Source organism: Hyaena hyaena, unplaced genomic scaffold, assembly GCF_003009895.1.
Source record: "Hyaena hyaena isolate Hyena2069 unplaced genomic scaffold, ASM300989v1 scaffold_18, whole genome shotgun sequence".
NCBI lineage: Eukaryota > Metazoa > Chordata > Mammalia > Carnivora > Hyaenidae > Hyaena > Hyaena hyaena.
The window spans coordinates 4,422,386-4,444,899 of NW_024080649.1; positions in this window are offsets into that span (position 1 = coordinate 4,422,386).

The window sequence follows — 22,514 nt, forward strand, 5'->3', positions numbered from 1 at the left end:
CTTGGAGAAATAGCTGATTTCATGTCTGTGGCAAGAAATATTCAAGATGAGCTTGGAATATTTCATCATGCCAGAAAGCAAATACTCATGAGCCAACTTAAGGAAGCTTAACCAGTAATAATGTCCACAATTAATTTCGTTAGCTTGAGATACAAAAAATCAAATAGGCTTAGATTTATGCGTTCATGATTTTTAAAACAACCAAGCAAACAAAACCCAAAGACTCAGGGTAACCAAATTAGGAGAAATTTCTATCTCTGGAAGTATTCCAGCTTTACTAGAAAGAGTTGTGGGGGGTAGGAAGAGGAGGAGTAGGAGGTTGGGATGGTAGAATTAAAAGGTGACCATTTTGTGATCCATAATGGACCCAGATAATGATCATCACTGACTATTCACATCAGGAAAAGAGAGCTAATCAAATATTAAACCCCTTCTGATGGAGACACAAACAACACCACCAGTGAAGTAGTCTTTTCAAAGAAGTGAATCTAAAGAAGCTTCTTGATCTAAATGCCAATTTACCAGAGATGAAGGGAAAAGCAGAACATGTAAACACCACCATGAGAATACAATCTGCAAAATATAAGACCTTTTGAAACTCTACAGGACACATGACCCAATTTCTTCAACCAACACAACAGAAAAAAAAATTTTACAAGGACAAAAAGGGTTTAAAAGGGAACCTATTGATTAAAGAGATTTAAGACCTGTCAATCCATTGCAAAGTACAGACCTTATGGGATCCTGATTCAGACTTTCAAAACGTGAAATTCGTAGGACAATTGGGAAATTCAAATACTGACTGGATATCTCATGCTGTTAAAGAAAACCTGGGGATGTGATATTGGTATTATGGTTATGTTTTTAAAATTTCTTACTATCTTTTGGAGATGCATAGTGCAGTAGTTACAGATGAAGTATATCCAAGGCTGGCTCCAGAATCACACAATGAGAGTAGGAGTAATAGATGAACCAAGACTTGCCATGAGCTGTTCATTGTTGAAGCTAAGTGATAGGAACATGGAGGTTTATTCTTTCACATTACAAAAAGTTTTTAAGAGACCTAATCTACATAATTTTATATTACATATGTATATAATGATTCAAAACTTGCCATTCTTTAAGAAATGCCCTACCCCACCCTCATGTGCTTCGCACTTTGTTCCTCTGTGGGCTCCCTTATCTTTTCCATTAATTGCTTTCCTTGGTTCTGCCAAAGGTGAGTTGATGGTCCACCAGAAGGGCTGGAGGATCTGGCTAAGCTGCCGTATACCAGCTCGCCTTCCGCACTCTACATTCCCTCCCCACTGTTCATCTCAGGAGTACATGCAGATCCCATCAATCTTATGTGCTGTAATAGAATGTAGAGTTTATTTTAGCAGCAGCACTTTTTTCAATAGCTTTGTAAGTCACTGCAGTCCAAAGTTTACACAATCATTAATAGTCTGAAGGCTTAGCTTAAAATTTTCACTTCTGCTTTATTGTATTGTATAGGGACATCATATACGGTAGTAATGACAGAGAGGGGAGTCTGTGAGGCTCTCTTTGTAAATTTCTATACCAAAGATGGATTCAGAGGCATGGCCTGAGGCATGGAAAGAGAATTTTATCATGTACTGCTTCATTTTGCTCTTTGAACAAAGATCATCTTATGTACCTGTCTCTAGTAGAACCCATACTTTTTACTTTTCTTTTACAGTCACCTCTCCAGCTGGACTGGCAATGGCTTGATTTTCTGGCTGACAGGAATTGAATAGGAGGCAAAAGGGGCAAAACCCCATGTTGTCTCCACGCCCTGGTCCCCTTGGGTTTTTGGGGGTTAACCCACAAGGAATCTCACTTGGACAGTCCAGTAGTAAGAGGCTCTTCCATGTTACCATCACTGGCCTCTGCGACTCCTAGGTCACTGAGCGCACCACGACTCTGCTTTATATAGTTCATCTCACCCAAAATTCCTGATTCAAGCAATGTGTCATAAAAGACAATACAGTGAAGCCAAGGGGCCATGGAATGAATAGCCACCCAACCGGTGAGAAATGGAAGCTGAGAAGAAATCTGACAATTTCTCTCTCTTAAATTAAAGAAAATGAATCTGGAGACTTTGGTAATCTCCCAGTCCCCAAATTTAAGTCCCCAGGCCCAAGTGCTCTAATTCTTCACCCTGGAAAACTTAGAAGCCTCAGGACAGGCAACAACTACAAGTCTGTCTCTGGATGCTCAACTCATTAAACTCTGTGAAAGCAATTTGACAGCATCTGGGACGTGTTTTGTCATTAGGGGTAGAACTGGCACTGTTATTTATTTTAGCCGGGAAGAGGTGTGTGGGAAGGTGTCTGCGTGCGAGGGTGTATGTTTCACATGTAGGTGCCACTGAGTTTGTGTGTGTTAGGAATGGGTGTGAGTTTTTTGAGGGTTTCATCACTATTTTTGTTTTATGTTGTTCCTACTGGAGAAATGCCCCTAAGCCCCTGAGTTTGATTCATCTAGCAATTCTGTGCTTTCTTCCTACGTTATTGGAATGATCCAAAGTATTGTCCTTCCTCTGAACCATTTTGACCAGATCATTCTGAGCAGCCCTGGAGAATCATCTCTGAATTTTACATGTCCCTGTCCTTTCACCTAGAGGAACAAGTTGTCATCCTAATGGAACAACAACTTTATTACATGATGAGAGGAATAAAATCTCTGAATTACTTTCACTAAATTTCAGTTTAAATAAACTCTTGCAAATAATTACTTGAACATAAATTATTTACCCATTAATTCTTTATTTGAATTTGGAGGAATCCAAATATGTTTTCTGGCAAGTGCTTCATGATAAATGACTTGCTTAATTAGAGGTAAGTGTGTTATTCTTATAATTTCTAATGTGTAATAAGCAGAACCCAGCCATTTCTGTTTCATGTGTTCTTTTTAAACCCTTTATCTCTCTTTTAAAAAATCTTGTTTAATAGATCACAGACATGATCTTTTAAACTGTTTTCAGTAGTTATGCAAAATCTTCACAAAAGTACTGGTGGGCAGACTACAGGGACTTCTCGACTTTAATCAGCCATGAGAGTAGCAGGATTTAGAAGTCATTTCTCAACTCAGGATCACCTGCAGAAAATGAAAAGTCCCAGGGAAGACTGCTGAGTATAAAATGCCATTGTGTACATAGACTTTTATGGACTCTGAAAAGCCCTTTGACTCCTTGGAAATAGAAGCTATGTTGGAAGTGGAAAGAGTAGAAAAATTTGTGTGACTTGTGCATGTGAACGCAGCACTGATGTTTAGGCTTGAAAAAGAGTGAAGAGGTCTGGGAAGGGGGCTCGTAGCCACTGAAAATCTTAACTGCTTGCCCACAGGGGCTGGGCTGAGACCTTGAATGGGAGGGAAAGGGCATCAAGATCAGTGAGAGAGACTTTGAAGTGTTTGCCAGTGACATTGACTTCAGAGCCCCAAACCAGACAGCAATAATCCAGGAACTGGAGCAAGGTATGGAAAATGGGCTCAGCATGAGAATGAAGAAACCATATTTAAAGGAAGCATGATAAAGGATAACTACTGTTTTGGAGAAACTGTGGACCTCCCTAGTGTCTGCTGGAGCAAACCAAGATGGGCAATGCAGGGTTGCAAAAAAACCCTGGTTTCTGCTGGCAGATGGAGTTGCTGGTTCTGCCTATGGCACTTCTCATTCTGTGGCCTTGGACAACCATTTAACTTCTTTGGGCTCCAGTTTTATCACCCATAACATTGAGGGTTAGAATGGCTGACTTTAAGAACCCTTCCTGCTGTAGCATTCTACAATTCAACAATGCTGTATAAGAGGAGAGAGCTTGGCTTTCTAAAAGCTGTCCAGTATTAGAGCATTATCACAAAGAGCTTTTTTCTTCTCTTCATTCCTAAGCATCTTGCAGCTCTGGGTAGCCAGACATCCATATATCTATCGTAGACTGTCCAGAAAACAGGAAAAGACCCATCAAGTATAAGACAACCAGAAGAAAAGAAGGAGAATGACTTAGACCTTCTTATGGCTGGAGAGGTATAGATAGGGTAAGTGTCAAAGCACTCAGTACCAGGGAAAGAGAAGCAAAGAAGCAACAGTCTCCACCCTAGCCCAAGATTGGCCCTTGACTGAACCAGGGCAGTCTGCTGTACATGTCGACACGGGAATAGAGGCCTCTCCAAGTTGACCCTAATAACATGGTAATCACACCAACAGCCCTACCATAAATATATAGAAGAAAAAATTACAGCCAGGAAATTTGAGTTAAGCCTACATCATATTATGGGGTTAGCACATGGGCTTTACTGTACACCGGCTAACCACTCCAGGCACCTCTGAGTTTCCCATTTATGTTCGTGTACTACACAATTAACACCCTGTTAATGGCTGTACACGTGCATGGGCTATGCCTTGTCACCACTGCCCTGTAGCTCTTAACTCCCCCCAACCTGCCTTCCCATATAATAGAACCTTAATTAATACTTTCTCATTTAGTCAGAATATGCTCTGTTTAAAAAAAAAAAATCAAATGGCTTTGATGAAAGGATGCATGTAACTTGTCAAATGTAGCCATTCTATGGTTCTCAGAAACAGACACCCAGGTGAGAATGCAGCTCTGAGTTATAGTGACACGTGCCAGGTGGCATGAAAGCTCTCACCATACATTTGGTTTTCTGACTGCATGTGAAGTATTTCCAAAGAAAGGCTGCTGGTATATATCTCTTCTCACTGGCACTGGTCTTTTCTGGTTACGTGACAACCAGAAGCCAGGGAGGGTTAGGGAATGGGAAGACAGAGACTCAGTGTGAAAACTTTGGCCTTGAAATTATAGTTTCAAGTGAGGAATAATTCCTTTCAGAGTGGTATAAAAGAAACCTTTTGTGTGTCTTAGAGCTGTATCACCAAGTGTATCACCAAGTAATACATTGCAACACTTCCATAGGATGGGCTTCCAGGAACTTAAAGCTTCAAATGGGCCTTGACTGTATTCTCAAAACTAAGAAGAGACCATCCTAATTCTAAGTTATTAAGCTGAATGTTTCTATAGTATATAATATCTTTTGCTAGGTAACACACTGCTATGTGATCCTGTCTCTGCATCCGAGTTGCCTGGAGCTTGATAGGAATACAGACGCACAGACCAGAGCTCCTGGGTCTGAATCTTCAAGAGAAGCTAACATCCACTTTTTTAACAGGCTCACAGGTAGTTGTGCTGTAAGTGAGGATTGGCCACTTCCAGCAAGGTACTTTATGGTTAAGCTAGAACTTTTCATCCATCACATTTGCTTCTCCCTACAACTTGTGAGGCAGGGATGCTTCCTTTCTACGTTATTGATGAAAGATCAGGGAGAGACTCAAAAACCTCCAGAGCTTTGCTCAAGGCCACAGCAGTCCTAAGTAATGGAGGCAGCTTTGATTCCCACTACTTGGACTATCTTCAAGGGACCTGTATAGTTGCACAGGATCTGGCACTTAGGAGCCCCAAGCTTCATTTAAATCTCTTCACCTGACATCTTGAAATCCTTAATAATTTTAATTTTTTTTTTATTTATTTCTAGGAGAGAGAGAGAGAGACAGTATGAGCAGGGGAGGGTCAGAGAGGGAGGGAGACACAGACTCTGAAACAGGCTCCAGATTCTGAGCTGACAGTCAGCACAGAGCCCGACACGGGGCTTGAACCCACGAACCACAAGATCATGACCTAAGCGAAAGTCGGACACTCACCGACTAAGCCACCCAGGCGCCCCATTGAACAAGAGCACCACATTTTCATTTTGCACTGAGCCACACACATCATGTAGCTAGTCCTGCTGTATAGACCATTGCACTGTGTTGCTTTAACTGTGTTAAATCCATCCTGGAAAATGGGAGTTGTTAGCTTAAGTGTGCTAGAATGGCAGCCAAGGGGGCGGGGGGGGGGGTGGAGAGAATACTACAATATATGAAAATAGTTCCATTTACTGAGTACTGTGTTATAAGCATTTCATACATTTTATCACCTAATCCTCCCCAACAAGCCAGTATTATTATTGTCACCATAACAATTTCCAAGTAAGGAGACTGAGACATGGAGAAATTAAGTATGAAGACAAAGGTCCTGTTTATATGATTGTATATGTCTATGATGACAGTGATTCTAGACTCAAATATCACCTCTACCATTTATCAGCTGTGTGACTTTAGGCAAGTTACTTGACATCTCTGAATTTCAATTCCCACAACCCATAAAATAGGGATGATAATTGCTTCAGAGAATTGTTCTGAGGATTAAATGAATTAATATGCACAGGGTGGCCAGCACACAGATATTCAATGAATACTGGGGCCTTTAACAACCTTTGCACTCAAGAATATTACCCATTACATACCGAAATAGGTATTTAAATGGTACCTTACTTAAGTATCTGAAGTGTTTTCACAGCACTGGATAATATAGTCAAGGTGCAATTAGCCACACATTATAATATTTTTAAGTGATTCAAGTGACACTTCTTACGTCTAAGTGTAATCTTTCCCACTTTAGCATTTATCATAGTTTAATAACTACTGAATGCTGTTGAATTAAAATACTATTCTGTCTGGGGACACATTGACCCTTAGCGTGGTAAAACTCGTCCAAAGCTCAGCTAGAGCTTAGCAAAAGGCTCACCAGAGCAACTGAACTCACATGCTCTTTGGACAAAAGAAAAGACCATAAGTAAAATGGAGAGCCATGACCTTTGGGAGAAACCAGGCAGCCGATTTCTCAGATGAGGAAAAGGCATAGGCTGGAGGCTTACTCATAATAATGATATCTCAGTGACATTTTATAGAGATTTTTTTTTTTTGTAGTTCTTCTATACTTCATAAGCTCATTTGATCCACCCAACAACCTGTGTGGTTGAAAGAGATGTAATGTTAAGAACTTTTTTAATGATCTCTTCCATATATGCCCATCAGAGTATACCTACGATATGCCTCTATCCTCTATCAAGTGCTGTATGTATGTTCACTCAGAGTTCTCATACAGCCTGCGTGATAAGTAATACCACCCATTCTATAGATGAGGAAAGTGAGGCTCAGTGGATAGAGCTAATGTGCTTGGCAGTGGAGAGTTCGAACCCAGAGTGGGCTGGTCAGACTGTGCTCCACAAGTCCCTTTCATTCTTTCCATTCCCAAGCTATATGTTCTTTGTGCTCTTTGATGAGAAGGAAGAGGACAGGCATAAGGAAGTTGGTCAGTAAGTACTTAGTGAATTAAGGAATGTGAGCTGTATAGAAGAACACCAGGTTTCAGTGACCTTGTGAACTGGCTTGAACATGTGACCTAGTCAAATATACCATTGTTCTGAATTATTCAAAAGCTATGAAATATTTGTTATTCTAAGCAGCCAGTTTTCTTTTCTTAATGTACACCATTCTTCCTCCTTCACACCACGATGAGAACCAACTTGATTTAAGGGCTTATGTTCTTCTGGGCAGTTAGCCATCTTGGTTCAATAGTTTCATAGGATCTCTTTCTGTCTTGTGCATCTAGGACTTGACTCTACAGCCATTGGAGTTTCATTCTCTCAGTGACCATTCCCTGGGAGAGAATTTAATATATTGTAAAGCCATGTGAGGTCACTGAAAAAAAAAAAAACCCCTTTGCTCTTTAAGAGAGTTTCCTGGTGAGTCCCTTGGGGCCTGGAAGACTAGATGAAAATTACTCCTTGGATGAGAGAGAATGTGTGTGCATATGTGTATGCACATACTCACATTCAGTGCTGCGTCCAGAGGGAGGGCATGGGCCCTGCAGGCAAAGCATTCATGATGTGGGTTCCCAAACTAGGTCCTCAGACTACTTGGGATAGTTAGTTGTTAGATAAGAACCATCTTCATCTGTCTCAGAGAACTTTAGAATCCCAACCACAGCAGAAGATAGTTTGTGATACAATGATTTGAACCAAACCCTGTAGACTTGACCTGGTCATAGAGCCCGCTGAGAAATAATGAAATCTTGGGAGTGGCACCTCATCCTGGAAAATGTTCACTACTGCAATACACACACACGCACACACGCACACAATTTTGTAAGCAGTATCAAGTGATTTGTGAAATATGTGAATTGCTCTATAAAACCACTGTTCCGTGGCTTTTCTTTCCTGTCTCAAGGCATTCTCCAAGACCAATGTCTTTCTTTTTCCATCCATTGTTTTCTGTCACTTGTTCCACTTATGGTTCAAAATAGGGCAGAATTTTATTTTCTGGAGCTTTTTTTTCCCCCACTGTGTTATATCATAAGTCCTTTTCCACATTGCTACAATATCTTCATGATGACCATTTTTTCATGGCTGCAAAATATCCTATCAGGTGGCCATTTCAGAATTATTTTAAGCACTGTATTACTGGTGGACACTACCATGTTTTCTGTTCTTTTGCTATTTTAACTTAACATTTTAGCAAACGACTTGCCTCCAGCATTGCTCATTCCCCACTCAAACTACCAAACCTTTATCATTTTCTTGAAGTATGTTGGTGGTCATCATTTCCATTTACTTGCTGCAAATGTACTTGTATCTGTTCTTCCTGCCTGACCACAATGCAGTGCCTTTCTTCTGAACCTCCTCAACTGGAGGCTTGTTTCTCTCCCATCTTGCCACCACCAGTTACTCTTTTGTTTCTCTTGTACCTTTAGGTTTTCCTTTTCACCAAGCATGCCAGGTCCTTCTTATCTAGATTATCTAGATACATCTCTCTTGCCTCTGTGAAATCTGCAGGTCCTGGTTCCGCTGCCTGGAATACTCTTTCCTCCAACCTGTATCTGGGAATCTCTACCAAGCAAAAGACTGAGGAGAGATGTTGTTTAACAAGTTGACTCCAGGGCAGGAAGGGAAGGAAGAATGTAACTTTCGTGAGGACTGTAGATTATAGTAAGCTGGGGCTCCAGAGGGCTGATGTGGCTCTTGCACCCCTGTTTAAGGATTTCAGTCTCTGCAGAGGTGGAGATCTTAGGAATCTTTGTAAGTTCCTGAAGCAGAACAGCGTACTATAAAGAGGACATGTTTAGAATTGGGCTGACATTAAATCAAGTCTCCGCTCAGCCATTTACTAAGTTAGTGACCCTACATGTGTTGCTAAACACAAGGTTTTTTCCATCTGTAAAAGGATTAATGAGATATTATTTGGCGTGGTACTGAGCCCCTTCATTAGTGTTTCATAAATGGTTTCTCTCCTCTATTACATGCCTTCATATGCCAGCGGTGTCTAGCCTCATGCTTGGCCCAGAGTACACACTTAATAAATATTTGTTGAATGAATAAACATTGACTGATAGCTCCATGGTGTGGGCACTGGCCCTCATCTGCATCCTTGTTTGTCACAGGCTGGGCAGATGAACAGGCAGTGCCTGCTGCTGCCCAGGGTGATCTCTCTGTGAAGCAGAAAAGTCTGTGATTGTGAGTGCACATGAGGCCAGGCAGCAGCTGCCTCCAGAGAAGGTGGTGGCACCATGCCAAGTGCCTGTGGCCTCTCCACAGAGGTGCAGTCATAATTACAATCCCTCATGTTCCTTCAGAGAGTGCCTCTCTCCTTAGAACACATGGCACTTCGCAGACATCATCTCAGGGATCACTGCCACAAGCCTCTGAGGGGACAGAAGCTCCATGTACATGCCTCATGCCCTGTGGGCACAGGAAAAGGAAGGCAGATGATGAGACAGGATAGGAGTGGTGGAGGAGGCTCATGTCTACACCCTACAGGTAAAAGGATGGCAGAGAGAGTTTTCAACAGCTCAGCCACCATGGAGCACAGGGAGCAAATTCAGGATCTCTTTTTGGTCTTGGCACATCTGAGCCATTCCATGGGCCTGGATCGGTCTCAACCAATTTTGGCTGGGGCTCATGGGTATAGCTACAGCCCCGAGGTCTTGGCTTGGTCTCTGCTCCTCTCCTGAATGGAAAAATGTGCCCCCAGCGGCAACTGCGAGATGGGAGAAGGAAGGAGATAAGACCTCACAAACCCAGGCTGCTCACAAGTTAACAGTTCAAGTCCAAACTCATTAAAACTCAACCCTAAGTTTCTAAAGCTACACAGAACAAGAATGTCCAGCTCAGGCTGGGACGATGTTCTACCAAGCTGTTTGCTATGCCAAGGAGTTCCTCAGCCATGCCTCACCCAGACTAAATCTTGCTCCCCAATGATGGCATCTGTGCTTTTCCTTTGTGACACTTGGCTGATTTGTAATTATTTGTTTATCAGCATGATTATACCTACAATTTCATGTGTAGTCTCCTTGACCAAACTGGAAGCTCTGTGAAGTCAGAAAATAATTTTGTCTAATTTACTGTGTGTGTGTGTTTATCTCTTCATTACCAAGTACACAGAACTCAAGAAATATTTGTTGAATGGATGTATGAATTATAAATTTTAAATGAATAGGAAAAAATAAGACAACAAAAATCAAATCACAGGAAAATAAACACCTTGTACCAACCAGGATGTGATGACATTTGTTCTGGATATACCTAAACCATAGCCTTACTTATAATTTCAACCTACATTTATCAAATGAAATTAGCTATTGCCTTGTTACACAGAATTAATGGTAGAAATTTCTACAGCTCTGTAAGGTCAGGCATGCTATCCATCTTGTTTATCCATTGTATCCTAGGGGTTAGCATAGTACATAGCCCAAATTATGTACTAACTAAATATTTGTTGAAGGATAGATGGAAGGAGCCTGCAGATGCCTTAAAGTTTATCAATCTATGCCCTATTAATTAAGAATGTTGGATAATTAAGACATACTATAATTGTGTTTTTCTCTCTACATTTTATTTATTGATCTTGCATTTATCATTACTCCCCACCTCATATAGAAAAAAAATTGAAATACCAACAGAATAAGTCTATTTCACACAGCTATTTTACTCAGCAAATATTTATTAAATGACTATCTGAAGCTATGCATAGGGCTCGGTGTTGATATAATGGGAGAAAAGACAGTTCACAGTGCCTTTCTTCATAGATCTTCCAGTATTGAAAACATGATGGCCAACCATGTCAATAGAATTTGGAGTGGTATTTAAAATATGTAACAGTTAGCTTTTGCTGCATAACAACCCTCCCCCCAAAACACTTTGTACTTTAAAACAACGACCATTTAATTTGTGACTCACCTTAATCACGTCAGCAATTTGATCTGGATTCATCTGGGTAATTCTGCTGACCCACATCAGACTAGCTGATCTTGTCTGGGGCTCAATGGAGAATCTAAAGTGAGCTGTGAGGTTGGCTAAGGACTGGCTGAATGTCATTTGGGGTGCCTCAGTAGCCTCGTCATCCAGCATGCTAGCTGAGACTTATTCACATGGAAGTCTCAGAGTTCCAAGAGCTTGAGGGTGGAGGCTGCAAAGTCAATGAAGGCCCGGCCACCATAACTCACACAGTGTCACTTCTGTTGTATTGTCTTTGGTCAAGGAAAGGGACAAGGCCAGACCAGATCCAAGTGGTAGAGAAATAGATTCTACCTTTTGATGGAATGAGTTACAAAGTATTGTGGTCATTTTTAAAAATCTACCGCAACATATATCTTTCTTAAGTTTTTATTTATTTATTTTGAGAGAGAGAGAGAGGGAGAGAAAAAGAGAGAGTGTAAGAGTGAGTGGGGGAAGGAGAAAGAGAGAGGGAGGGAGAGAGAGAATATCAAGCAGGCTCTGCACTGTCAGGGCAGAGACCTATACGGAGCTCAAACTCATGAACTGTGAGATCACAACTGGAGCCAAAATCAAAACTGAACCATCCAAGTGTGCCTTCCACAACATAGTTTTTTTTATTGTGATAAAATATCTATAGTATAAAATTTAACATCTTGACTGTTTTTTTTTAATATTTTTATTTATTTCTAGGAGAGAGAGAGAGAGACAGCGTGAGCAGGGGAGGGTCAGAGAGAGAGGGAGACACGGACTCTGAAATAGGCTCCAGGCTCTGAGCTGGCAGTCAGCACAGAGCCCGACAAGGGGCTCGAACCCACGAACTGCGAGATCATGACCTAAGCGAAAGTCAGACGCTTAACTGACTAAGCCACCCAGGCGCCCCATCTTAACTGTTTTTTTAAGTGTACAGTTCAGTGGTATTAAATATATCGATAATGTTGTGCAATTATCACCAACACCCATCTCCAGAACCTTTTCATCTGGTAAAACTGAAACTCTACCCATTAAACAGTAACTTTCCAACCTCTCCTCCCCTTAACCCCTTGGAAACTACTATTCCACTGTCTCTATGTCCTCTATAAGTTACTCATATAACTAGAATTTATTTGTCCTTTTAGTGACTGGCATATTTCACTTAGCATAATAGCCTTAAGTTCATCCATATTATAGCATTTTTCAGAATTTCCTTGCTTTTAAAGATAAATAATATTCCATTGTCTATACATACTACATTTTACTTTTCCATTTATCTATTAGAGCAGCTTGGGTTGCTTTCACATTTTGGCTTTTGTGAATAATGAACATGGGCATATTAATGCTTCTTAGAGTTCCTACTTTCAATTCTTTTAGACTACCTCAACATATTCACCAAAACATGCTTTAAGTCTTTTTAGTTTAGAACTTTTCTCTTCTATATAAACTAAGCATGATACTTGGAGAGATATAGAGATGCCAGGAATTTTATTTGACAACTTTTCTGAGAGCCTCCCCTTAAGCCCATATGAGGGTGATGCTGTTATTCATTTCACCTCCAGGAGACAAAGACACCTTCATCACTGTAAACAGATGGGGGTGGTATCACTGGCTGGTGTTCAAGAGCCCTATTTTTCCTGCAGTATCTTGCATCAAGCCACATATCAGTCATATTACAGGTACTGAAATATCAGATGAATTCATCCATAGTTCTGGATGTTTCTTTGTAACTTATTTGTAGGATCCTGCAGGATGCTTTGTGAAGTGTGCTGTCTATGTCTGCTGAGGCCTGACACCCATTAGACACTACTGCTGTAAATTGGATGCACCAGGCCCCGTGCACTGGTGCCAAGGTGTGAATTAGATAGAGATGTTTTTAACTGTTCCTCTGGCCTCCTGATTCTGTTCCTGGGTCATCCCATGGCAGTCCAGGCCTCCGGCAGCATGTCTGACCTCAGCTGCCCAAAGATATAGCTAAAACAGTAGGGAACTGTAACAGCTCCTGTATCCTGTTTGCAAACTGACAAAACACAGAGCTCTCAGAGATATGAGCTTTTGCTGATTTTTCTCCTTGGATGCAAATATTCTTTAGGCAGGGAATGTGGTAGGAAACAGAGATCCTGGGAAGTCAGGGAAGGCAAGAAGGCATGTACCCCAGGGTAGAAAGCTCAACAATTTTTGGCTACCATAAGTCTCCCAAATCATGTTGGAATACATTGACTGGGAGAGATTTTCCCTCCATAAGGATATGAGATATGAAAGTTGCTTACTAAGTCCCTCTGGGTGCATGTCCTTCTCTGAGGAAGCTTAGAAAGCATATCAGCACATAAGTTGGTTATAAGCACAGAGGTAGAGGAATGGACAGTGTGGTTAGAGGCAGGTTGATGTTTTTAGTCATTGTTTAAGGATAGAAATCTCCCCTCCCCCCAGTGTTGCCCACACTGTTGCCAATAGTCTATTTTTAAAAAAAGAAGAATGGATTTCTATGTATCTTTTGTCATTACAATTTAAATTTGAAAGAGAAAATAAGGAAAGTCCCTTCTGTTACCTATTTCTGTAGAACCAGAGACCTCAAGACATAGTGGCTTAAAACCACAGCAATGTATTATGTCTCAGAATTGTAGCTGGGCAATTCTATGCAGTCCTATGCAATTCTATGCTTCCTAAGCTTCCTCAGAGAAGGACATGTACTCAGAGGGACTTCATAAGCAACTTTCATGTCTCATATCCTTATGGAGGGAAAATAATAGCTGGGGTGTAAAAGCTGGGGTCATCATGCAGCTGAACTAAACTCTGAACTAGGTTGGAGCTCCAGGCTCTCTATCCACATTCTCTCTCTCTTCACTTCAGTCCAAGCTTCTTTGCAAAATAGTTGCTGGCTTCTAAGGAGACAAGCCCAAGTGTAAGCACTTACCGAGCCTCTACTAGAGTGGAAGACTAATGTCCATTGGCCAAAGCAATCACATGACCATTAGTGGAGTCACTGTGGGAGGGGCAAACAAGGGCATGAATCCTAGAAGGCGTGGTTCATAGAAGCGGACCACCAACATAACATTCTACCATAATCCTTCGGTTATTCCAGACCACACGATTCACTTGGAGACAGAGCACAAGCATTTAATATGGCAGTTGCTGATTCTTTCCAAGCTTAGATGAGTCTTCCTAAATCTCAAACTCAAAATTCTAAAACTCCTCACCTTTCCTCATTCGCTTTAATTTTTTTTTGTTTTTGTTTTGTTTTTTTTTGTTTTTTCATTTTCTGGTCCTTTGTCTGCTTTCCTCCCTCATCCAGTATTGTTGGGTAGAGAGGGTAGGAGGTTCATGACCCTTCATTACTTCCTTTTGCATTATTCCCTGAGCTGCCCCATCAGGAAAATAGAAAAACTGACTATAGCAGCTTGCAAAGAATTAGTAAAAGGGACAGCGTGAATATCTAGGTCCTCTCATCAATAACATGGCTCTCAGCATCTGTATACCAGACACTGCCATACATACATTAAGGCCATATTCTCAGAGGTTAACATTGCCAGCTCTGGGCATGGATCACCACGTTCAAATGCTGACTCCACACTGTTTAACCTTTGGCAGGATTCTGTGCCTCAGTTTTTTTCACTGGGTGGTTGTTAGGATTAAATTAGTCCATTAGCTCAAGATGATCTATTGTTGTTGTTATTATAATTACCATCATCATTATTGTCACCCCTTGTATCTTGCTTAGTTCTCCTAACAACTTCAAATTGTAGATATTAGCTCTCTGTTGTACCTATCAGGAGCCTGTGGCACAGAGAAGTTGAGAAACTTACCTAAAGCCACACAGCTAATAAATGGTAAACCCACGATTCAAGCCACTCCCTGGTTTCTAAACTATGCAGTCAATCATTACATGATATCTTACTCAGGTGTACAGCCCCTCAGGCAAGATGGGTTCTGGTGGGTGATCTTAATTTAGTTTTTTACCAATAGTTGTTTGATCATTAAAAAAAAAATCTAATAAGACCTGCCCTATGATCAATACCCATCTGCACTGAATCTTTAATGCTCTGTCTTATCAAATTAACAGTTTCCACCACAACTCAGGGGGGAAATAAATGTTCTCTTGACTTTGAACACACACTAACTTGCAAACACAGCACCTCGGGGCTTCAGTGGCTTGTGGGTGAAGAGAGCCACTCTCAGGGACATTCACTTCAGTGCCCTTAAAATGCAGTTGCGGATGAGCTGTGCCACCACAGGCCCCAGTGAGCCCAGAAGTCATGGCCTCTCCTTCATCAGGCCTTTCTGTCCCTTCTCCTAAGATGTGAGGTGTCTCCAAGTGACCCTGGATGCACAGTGCTCAGCCAGGCAGCCACGGTCTGCACTTTGTCCTAAACTCAGCTGTGATAATAGGAGGTCTCTCGGGCTCCAAGGTCTCCCCTCTCCTCCTGTCCTCAGCACTTTTCCCAAATTCTTAGCAAGCCAGAAACTTGTCTCCCCTCCCCCCCCATCCTATAGGCTCCAGTCTAACACTTGTCACTGCTCTACAAGTTTCCGCATTAATTAGTGTCATTCCTTCCCAGTACTCTCTTCCACTCCAGCCAAGTCCCTTGCACTACTGGTCTCCTCTTTTGCTCCGACCTCTTGTTCTGTGCTCACTCCAGGGGTCCTTGCTGAAAATCCCCATTCCTTCTTTTTATGCCTACTCTGAGTCTGATAATCTTTCATGCCTTGTTAAAGCTTCACCACAAAACATTAGAGAAGAGCCCAGCCAATTTTTTCTTTACCTCTTCTAAACCCCTTCAATATTTTGAGTCTAAAGAACATGGGTTAGCAATTGTCTGTTACCTTGTGTTGTCTCCCTTTGTAAGTTGTGGCATCTTCCTAGGCAGGAAGCAAGATCCTCAATTTCCAGAAATTGTATTATATACAATTTTATAACTATAACTTATATAATATATAATAAGTTCTTTTGTAACTTATATATGTAATATAACTTCTTTTATAATCTTCATAAGAGTAGTAATAGATTGCATTTGTTAAGTGCTTACTAAGTACCAGCTAGTGTTTTAAGGAGTTTACAAGTGTTATCTTGTTTAGTCCTCACAGCCGATTTTCTTTAATTTTTTTTTAACATTTACTTATTATTGAGAAAGAGAGACAGAGCATGAGCTGGGGAGGAGCAGCGAGAGAGGGAGAACACAGAATCTGAAGCAGGCTCCAGGCTCTGAGCTGTCAGCACAGAGCCTGACACGGGGCTCGAACTCACAAACTGCAAGATCATGACCTGAGCTGGTCAGGCGCTCAACTGACTGAGCCACCCAGGCGCCCCTCACAGCTGATTTTTAAGGTGACATTACTGCCAGCATGTTTGCAGATGAAGAACCAAAGCTAGTGGTCAGATAAACATCAAGCACCAAGTCATCGAGATGGCAAGTGATAGCCAGAATTTGAATCCCTATATTTTGATCAGAGCAAATGCTCTAGGCTTCCTGTAGTTAACACAGAATTATTTTACCATCAATACCTGTTGTGAATTTGTCCCCTAAAGCATACACTGTGACTGAGTCTACGGAGTAACCAAATGTAGTGGTGAAATATAATCTGAGTTTGTCTCTTTATTATTGCATTGCAAATTTTCCCTAAAATATGGTTGCTTAAAACAGTGTTTATCATCTTAGCTTCTTTGGGTCAGAAATCCCAGAGAGCTCAGCTAGGTACCTCTGGCTCTGGGTATCTCATAAGCCTGCAGCTAAAGTACCAGTTATCTCAAGGCTTAACTAGGGAAGGGTTCACTTCAAGCTCACTCACCAGATTATTGGCAAGGTCTAGTTCCTCTCGAGCTCTCTGCTAGAGGCTGCCCCAAGTGCTCTGCCAGGTACAGGCTCCCCACAGGGCAGCTCACAACATGGCAGCTCACTTCATCAAAGCACACCAAGGGGAGAGACAGAGGGCAACGAAGACAGAAGCCACAGTCTTTGTAACCTACTTCTGGAAGTGACATCCCAACACTTTTGCCATATCTGTTCATTAGAAGCAAGTCCCAGGTCCAGCTCACATCCGAGGGAAGGGTGTTCCACAGGGTTGCAAAGACCAGGAATTGGAAATCATTAGAAGCCACTTCAGAAGCTGCCTACCACAAATCCACGAACGCAGTTAGGGGAGGCCTGCCTAAGGAAGGAGGATTCAAGCTGACCCCTTTCATGGAAATAGGAGTTGGCAAGGATACATGCATGGGATGAGGAGGAAGAGATTTGGGGAGGTCCTGAAAGGAGCTGGTCTTGTCCAAGGGACAGCATGACACTCTGTGAGACTGGAGTGGCAGGGGGACAGGGAAAGGGACCCAAGATAAAGCTGGGGCAAGCCCATAGCCATGTCTGGAATCTTCTTCCATCTCCTGAGAGCAGTGAGAAGTCTCTGAAGGGTTCTCAGGAGTGGCATCTACGTATGGAGAATGTGTCAGAGAAGATGGAAGTGGTAGAGGGCACAGGCTGGGGGGGAGAGATGTGAGGAGTTTGAGATATAATTTGGGTGAAGAATCAACTCAACTGACCTGCTGTCCAAGGCAAAGGACTTTTCAAATTCTCAAGTGCTAAAAAGTTCTTACTGGATGAGACCTGACTGCTTCCACACTTCTGTCTATGGGTCCTAGATAAAACTATCAGCCTGGGGCTCTGTTTAGAATCTGGAAGAAAGGTATCCTTTTAGGGTAAATCCTCTTGTATCCTGCCTGGTAGGACCACCCTGCCATTGAGGTAGATCATCTGGGATAGAGCTGTGGATAATCTTCAGGCTACACATGTGCTTCTGTGGGTCTCTCTACTTCTGCTGTCTGTCTCTCCCTTCTAGAAGGATCTGGCCTTCCCTCTACTCCTCTTACTTGCCATCTGTAATATACCAGGCCATTTCCCTCACCATTTGCTCCCTTCCAGAAGACATTACCATTGTCTTCACATTCCTGTGTCCTCTCTTTCTGAGTGCTTATCATTAGTATCATTAACACTTATGACTTACTTTGGGTTTTCTCAGAAATAGAACCAGAGATAAAAACTTGAGAAATTATCTATTTGGGAGGTGACTCCCAGGAAACACTAGCAGAAGAATAGGGAAGGGAAAGAAACCTATAATATGAGTGTTATTGAGAGCATTAGCACCATGACAACTGGAGCTTTGCCCTGAAGGTCCACTTCAGGAGACAGTGCGAACAGACACTCAGAGTTGGCCCACCCAAGGGGTAAGGAACCCTGCTCCATCACAGCTTGGTCACTTCCCACTCTCTTCGTTCTGTAGCTCATCCCAGCGCAGGTCCAGAGACTCCCATGGCCAGAAAAGAAAGCCCCTAGAGGGGAGTCACCATGTTTACTGCCAACAGCCTTCATGTGGAGGTTTGTTGAGAGAGTATGAGAGGGACTTAACAAAACTGAATGTAGCAACATAACTAACATACTTTCATATAATTAGTCTATTTCATCCTCACAGATATGCTGTCTTAGTGCTTGACACATGAAGGTGCTCAGCAAATGTTAATTATACTTGTTAGTGTTGCCCCTGTGTTGTCCAAGGTCATCCAGTTTGTAAATGTCAGAGCTAGGACTCCCACCAGGTCATCAGTGTGGAGTCCACTGGTCTTTAGACTGTAGAACAGGGACATGTCACTGCAGTGAGGGGTCCTGCCTTAGCTGTGGAGACAAGTTGAGGATAAAGGTGTAACAGGTAATACAGAGGACTGACTTTGCAACATTACCATCTTGCCCGAGGTCAACCCAATTAGCAGGGTTTGTCTGATAAAATGATAAAGAGAAAAAGCCCAGAATGACCTCTGGGGAGGTACAGGAGAATCCAGGGAGAACAAATGAGGGTGAAAAAGGTATATACTAACTGTCTCTCTAAAGCCAATAATACCAGATTGGAAGAATTGTTCAGGCACTACATTGTCTTTGCTTCTAGAGACCAAGCTAACTTATCCCATTGTTTGTCCGGGAAAAATGCACCACTCAGAAGGGGCACATCGAAGTAAAAACTGCTTGATTCTATGGTTGAATGTCTTGTTGGCCAAAAGCTTTTGTTTTGGCGCCTTGATGGTCTTTCAGAAATGTGGGTATCTAAGGTGGATTCTTTTTTTTTTTTAAGGTTTATTTATTTTTTTAGGGAGAGAGCATGAGTGGGGGAGGATCAGAGAGAGAGAGGGAGGCAGAGAATTCCAAGCAGGGTCCATTCTGTCAACATAGAGACCAACATGGGGCCCAATCCCATGAAACATGAAATCCTGACCTGAGCTGAAACCAAGAGTCAGACGCTTAATCAACCCAGCCACCCAGGCGCCCCTAAAGTAGATTCTAAGCAGAACAGTAATGTGTAACAGAAAGATTATGGAGAGGCAAAGTGAATACAGGGGAGAAAAAACCCTGGACTTGAGAAGGACAGTGGTTCTAGGCTCAGCTGTCTAGGTAACCAGGGACACCTTCCTGAGTAAGAAAGAGAGGGGGCAAACCTGGCAGCTGGCACCTCTGCTGTGGGTCAGGCAGTGTCCTTGGTGGCTGTTCATGGTGCCCATTCATCAGCACAAAGGCCCTGTACAGTAGACTTTATCATCTCCTTTGTACAAAGTCTGAGGCATTGCAGAGCCGGCCCAGGGTCCCCCTGCCTTCATAGAGAGAAGCATTTGAATTCAGTTCTGCCCGACTCTGACATCCTTGCTCTTTCCTCCCTGCTGTACCTCAGTTTCCTTCTGTGATTTTTTTTAAGGTTTTTTGTTGTTTTTTTTTTTACAAATAGTTTATTGTCAAGTTGGTTTCCATATAACACCCAGTGCTCATCCCCACAAGTGCCCTCCTCCATGCCCATCACCCCACTTCCCTTCCCCCACCACCCCCATCAGCCCTCAGTTTGTTCTCGGCATTCAAAAGTCTCTCATGGTTTGCCTCCCTTCCTCTCCCCTACTATTTTTCCCCTTCTTCTCCCCCATGGTCCTCCATTAAGTTTCTCCTAATTCTCCTATACGTGCAAACATATGGTGTCTGTCCTTCTCTGCCTGACTTATTTCGCTCAGCATAACACCCTCAAGGTCCATCCACATTGCTACACATGGCCAGATTTCATTCTTTGTCATTGCCATGTTGTATTCCATTGTATAAATATACCACATTTTCTTGATCCATTCGTCCGTTGATGGACACTTAGGCTCTTTCCATGTTTTGGCTATTGTTGAGAGTGCTGCTATGAACATAGGGGTACATGTGCACCTATGCATCAGCAATACTATATCCCATGGGTAAATTCCTAGAAGTGCTATTGCTGGGTCGTAGGGGAGTTCTACTGTTAATTTTTTGAGGAACTTTCACACTGTTTTCCAGAGGGGCTGCACCAGTTTACATTCCCACCAACAGTGTAGGAGGGTGCCCATTTCTCCACATCCTCGCAGCATCTAGAGTTCTCTGATTTGCTCATTTTAGCCACTCCTATTGGTGTGAGGTGGTTTCTCAGTGTGGTTTTGATTTGTATTTCCCTGATGATGTGGGATGCTGAGCATCGTTTCATGCGTCTGTTGGCCATCTGGATGTCCTCTTTGGAGAAGTGTCTGTTCATATCTTCTGCCCATCTCTTCACTGGATTGTTTGTTTTTCAGGTGTGGAGTTTGGTGAGTTCCTTATAGATTTTGGATACCAGCCTTTTATCTGATATGTCATTTGCAACTATCTTTTCCCATTCTGTCAATTGCCTATTAGTTTTATTGATTGTTTCCTTTGCCCTGCAGAAGCTTTTAATCTTGATGAGTTCCCACTAGTTCATTCTTGCTCTTGATTCCCTTGCCTTTGTTTATTCATTTTTGAGAGAGAGAGAGAGAGAGAGAGAGACGCAGAGCATGGGTAGGGGAGGGGAAGAGACAGAAGGAAACAGAATCTGAAACAGCTCTGAGCTGTCAGCGCAGAGCCTGATGCAGGACAGGAACTCAAACTGTGAGATCATGACCTGAGCTGAAGTCGGACGCTTAACTGACTAAGTCACCCAGGTGCCCCCCTTTTGTGCTTTATAGAACCGTCTACCAAATGCTAGGAAGTGCCTTTTTTGAAGTATAATTTTCTGTACACATTTATTTAGACTATCAATGAAGCAGAGTGACCCAGCTCCTGCCCCGCTTTTTGGCACCCCTTTCAGGAAGAGGTGACCCCAGAACCCAGAATCCTCTCTTGGTGCCTTTTCTGCACCAAGTGAAGGAGGCTATTACTTGGGAGAAAGTGCCCCTCATCATCTGTAAATCACTGGGACCTCATCTGGTTCTGGCCAGAGAGTTAGCAGAACCCAAATGGAATTTTTAAAGCCAGGTTTCCTTTTTATTATTATTATTCATGCCAGGAATCCACTGGGAAAATCTTTATCTGCATTAAAACATACATAAGAAGAGAAGAGAAGAGAAGGCAGACAAGAGTGTGTCCTACAAAGGGTTTCTTTGAGCCCAGCTCTGTTCCTCTGTCAAGTTCTTTGCGGCGCTCTCCACAAAGATGGAATCTGGGTTCAAGGTTGAATGGAAGCCGGCTCCTGATGGAATGCGTATCCCCTGAACACACCTCTAGGAGATTAGCCCGTCATTAAATATTTGTAGGATAACAGGAGAAGCCTAATTTAGTTTTTGTTTCTTTCTCTCTGTGGTTTAATCACAGATGAAAGAGACTAATAGCACTGCAGAGCTTTCTGGTGATCAAAGGCCAATCAATCCCCTTTGTGGAGTAATTAACTATTTGCTAAACTTGCAGAATTGATTTCCATTTAGGGCTAAGAGAGAGGGTTTTAAATGAAGACCGATTCACCAGGCGAGAGGAGGGAATCTCGGGGCTGATGCCAGGAGATACTCAGGGTGATGAATTGGAATCTGCTAATTAGAGACTGAAAAATACAGCCAGAACCTGACCCTATTCAGGAGTACTTTAGGGAAAGGACAGGCAGGAAGAAGGTTGGATGTCGATGCTGTCTTTATCTGCCAGACAGCTGTGCACACTCACTTGAAGTGGAGAAAGCCTAGGCATCCTGTTTGGGGCAGAAAAGATTTGATTACAAGCAGATGCAGAACTGGGCAAGAGGCAGAATGCATGTAGTCAGGAAGTCAGGGTGGAAGTCAGCAGGTGACCAGGGCGTGGAGCCCCTATGACACAAAGGTCCCAGTGTGGGCATGCCCCAAGGCACAGAGCTGGCCATTGTGGACTCCTGAGATTCTATTCAGGCACTTGAAATGTGCATTTGAAGTCAGTCAAGAATTTAGATCTTGCTGGCATAGATTCTCTTAGAATCTGAGCAGTTGAATCCATGTGGGACCTTAAATTAAAAGTTTATACCAGCTTAAAACTATGAAGACTTAAGACAACCTGATAATACCTCCGCTTGGGGTTGCCAGGTAAAACACAGGATACCCC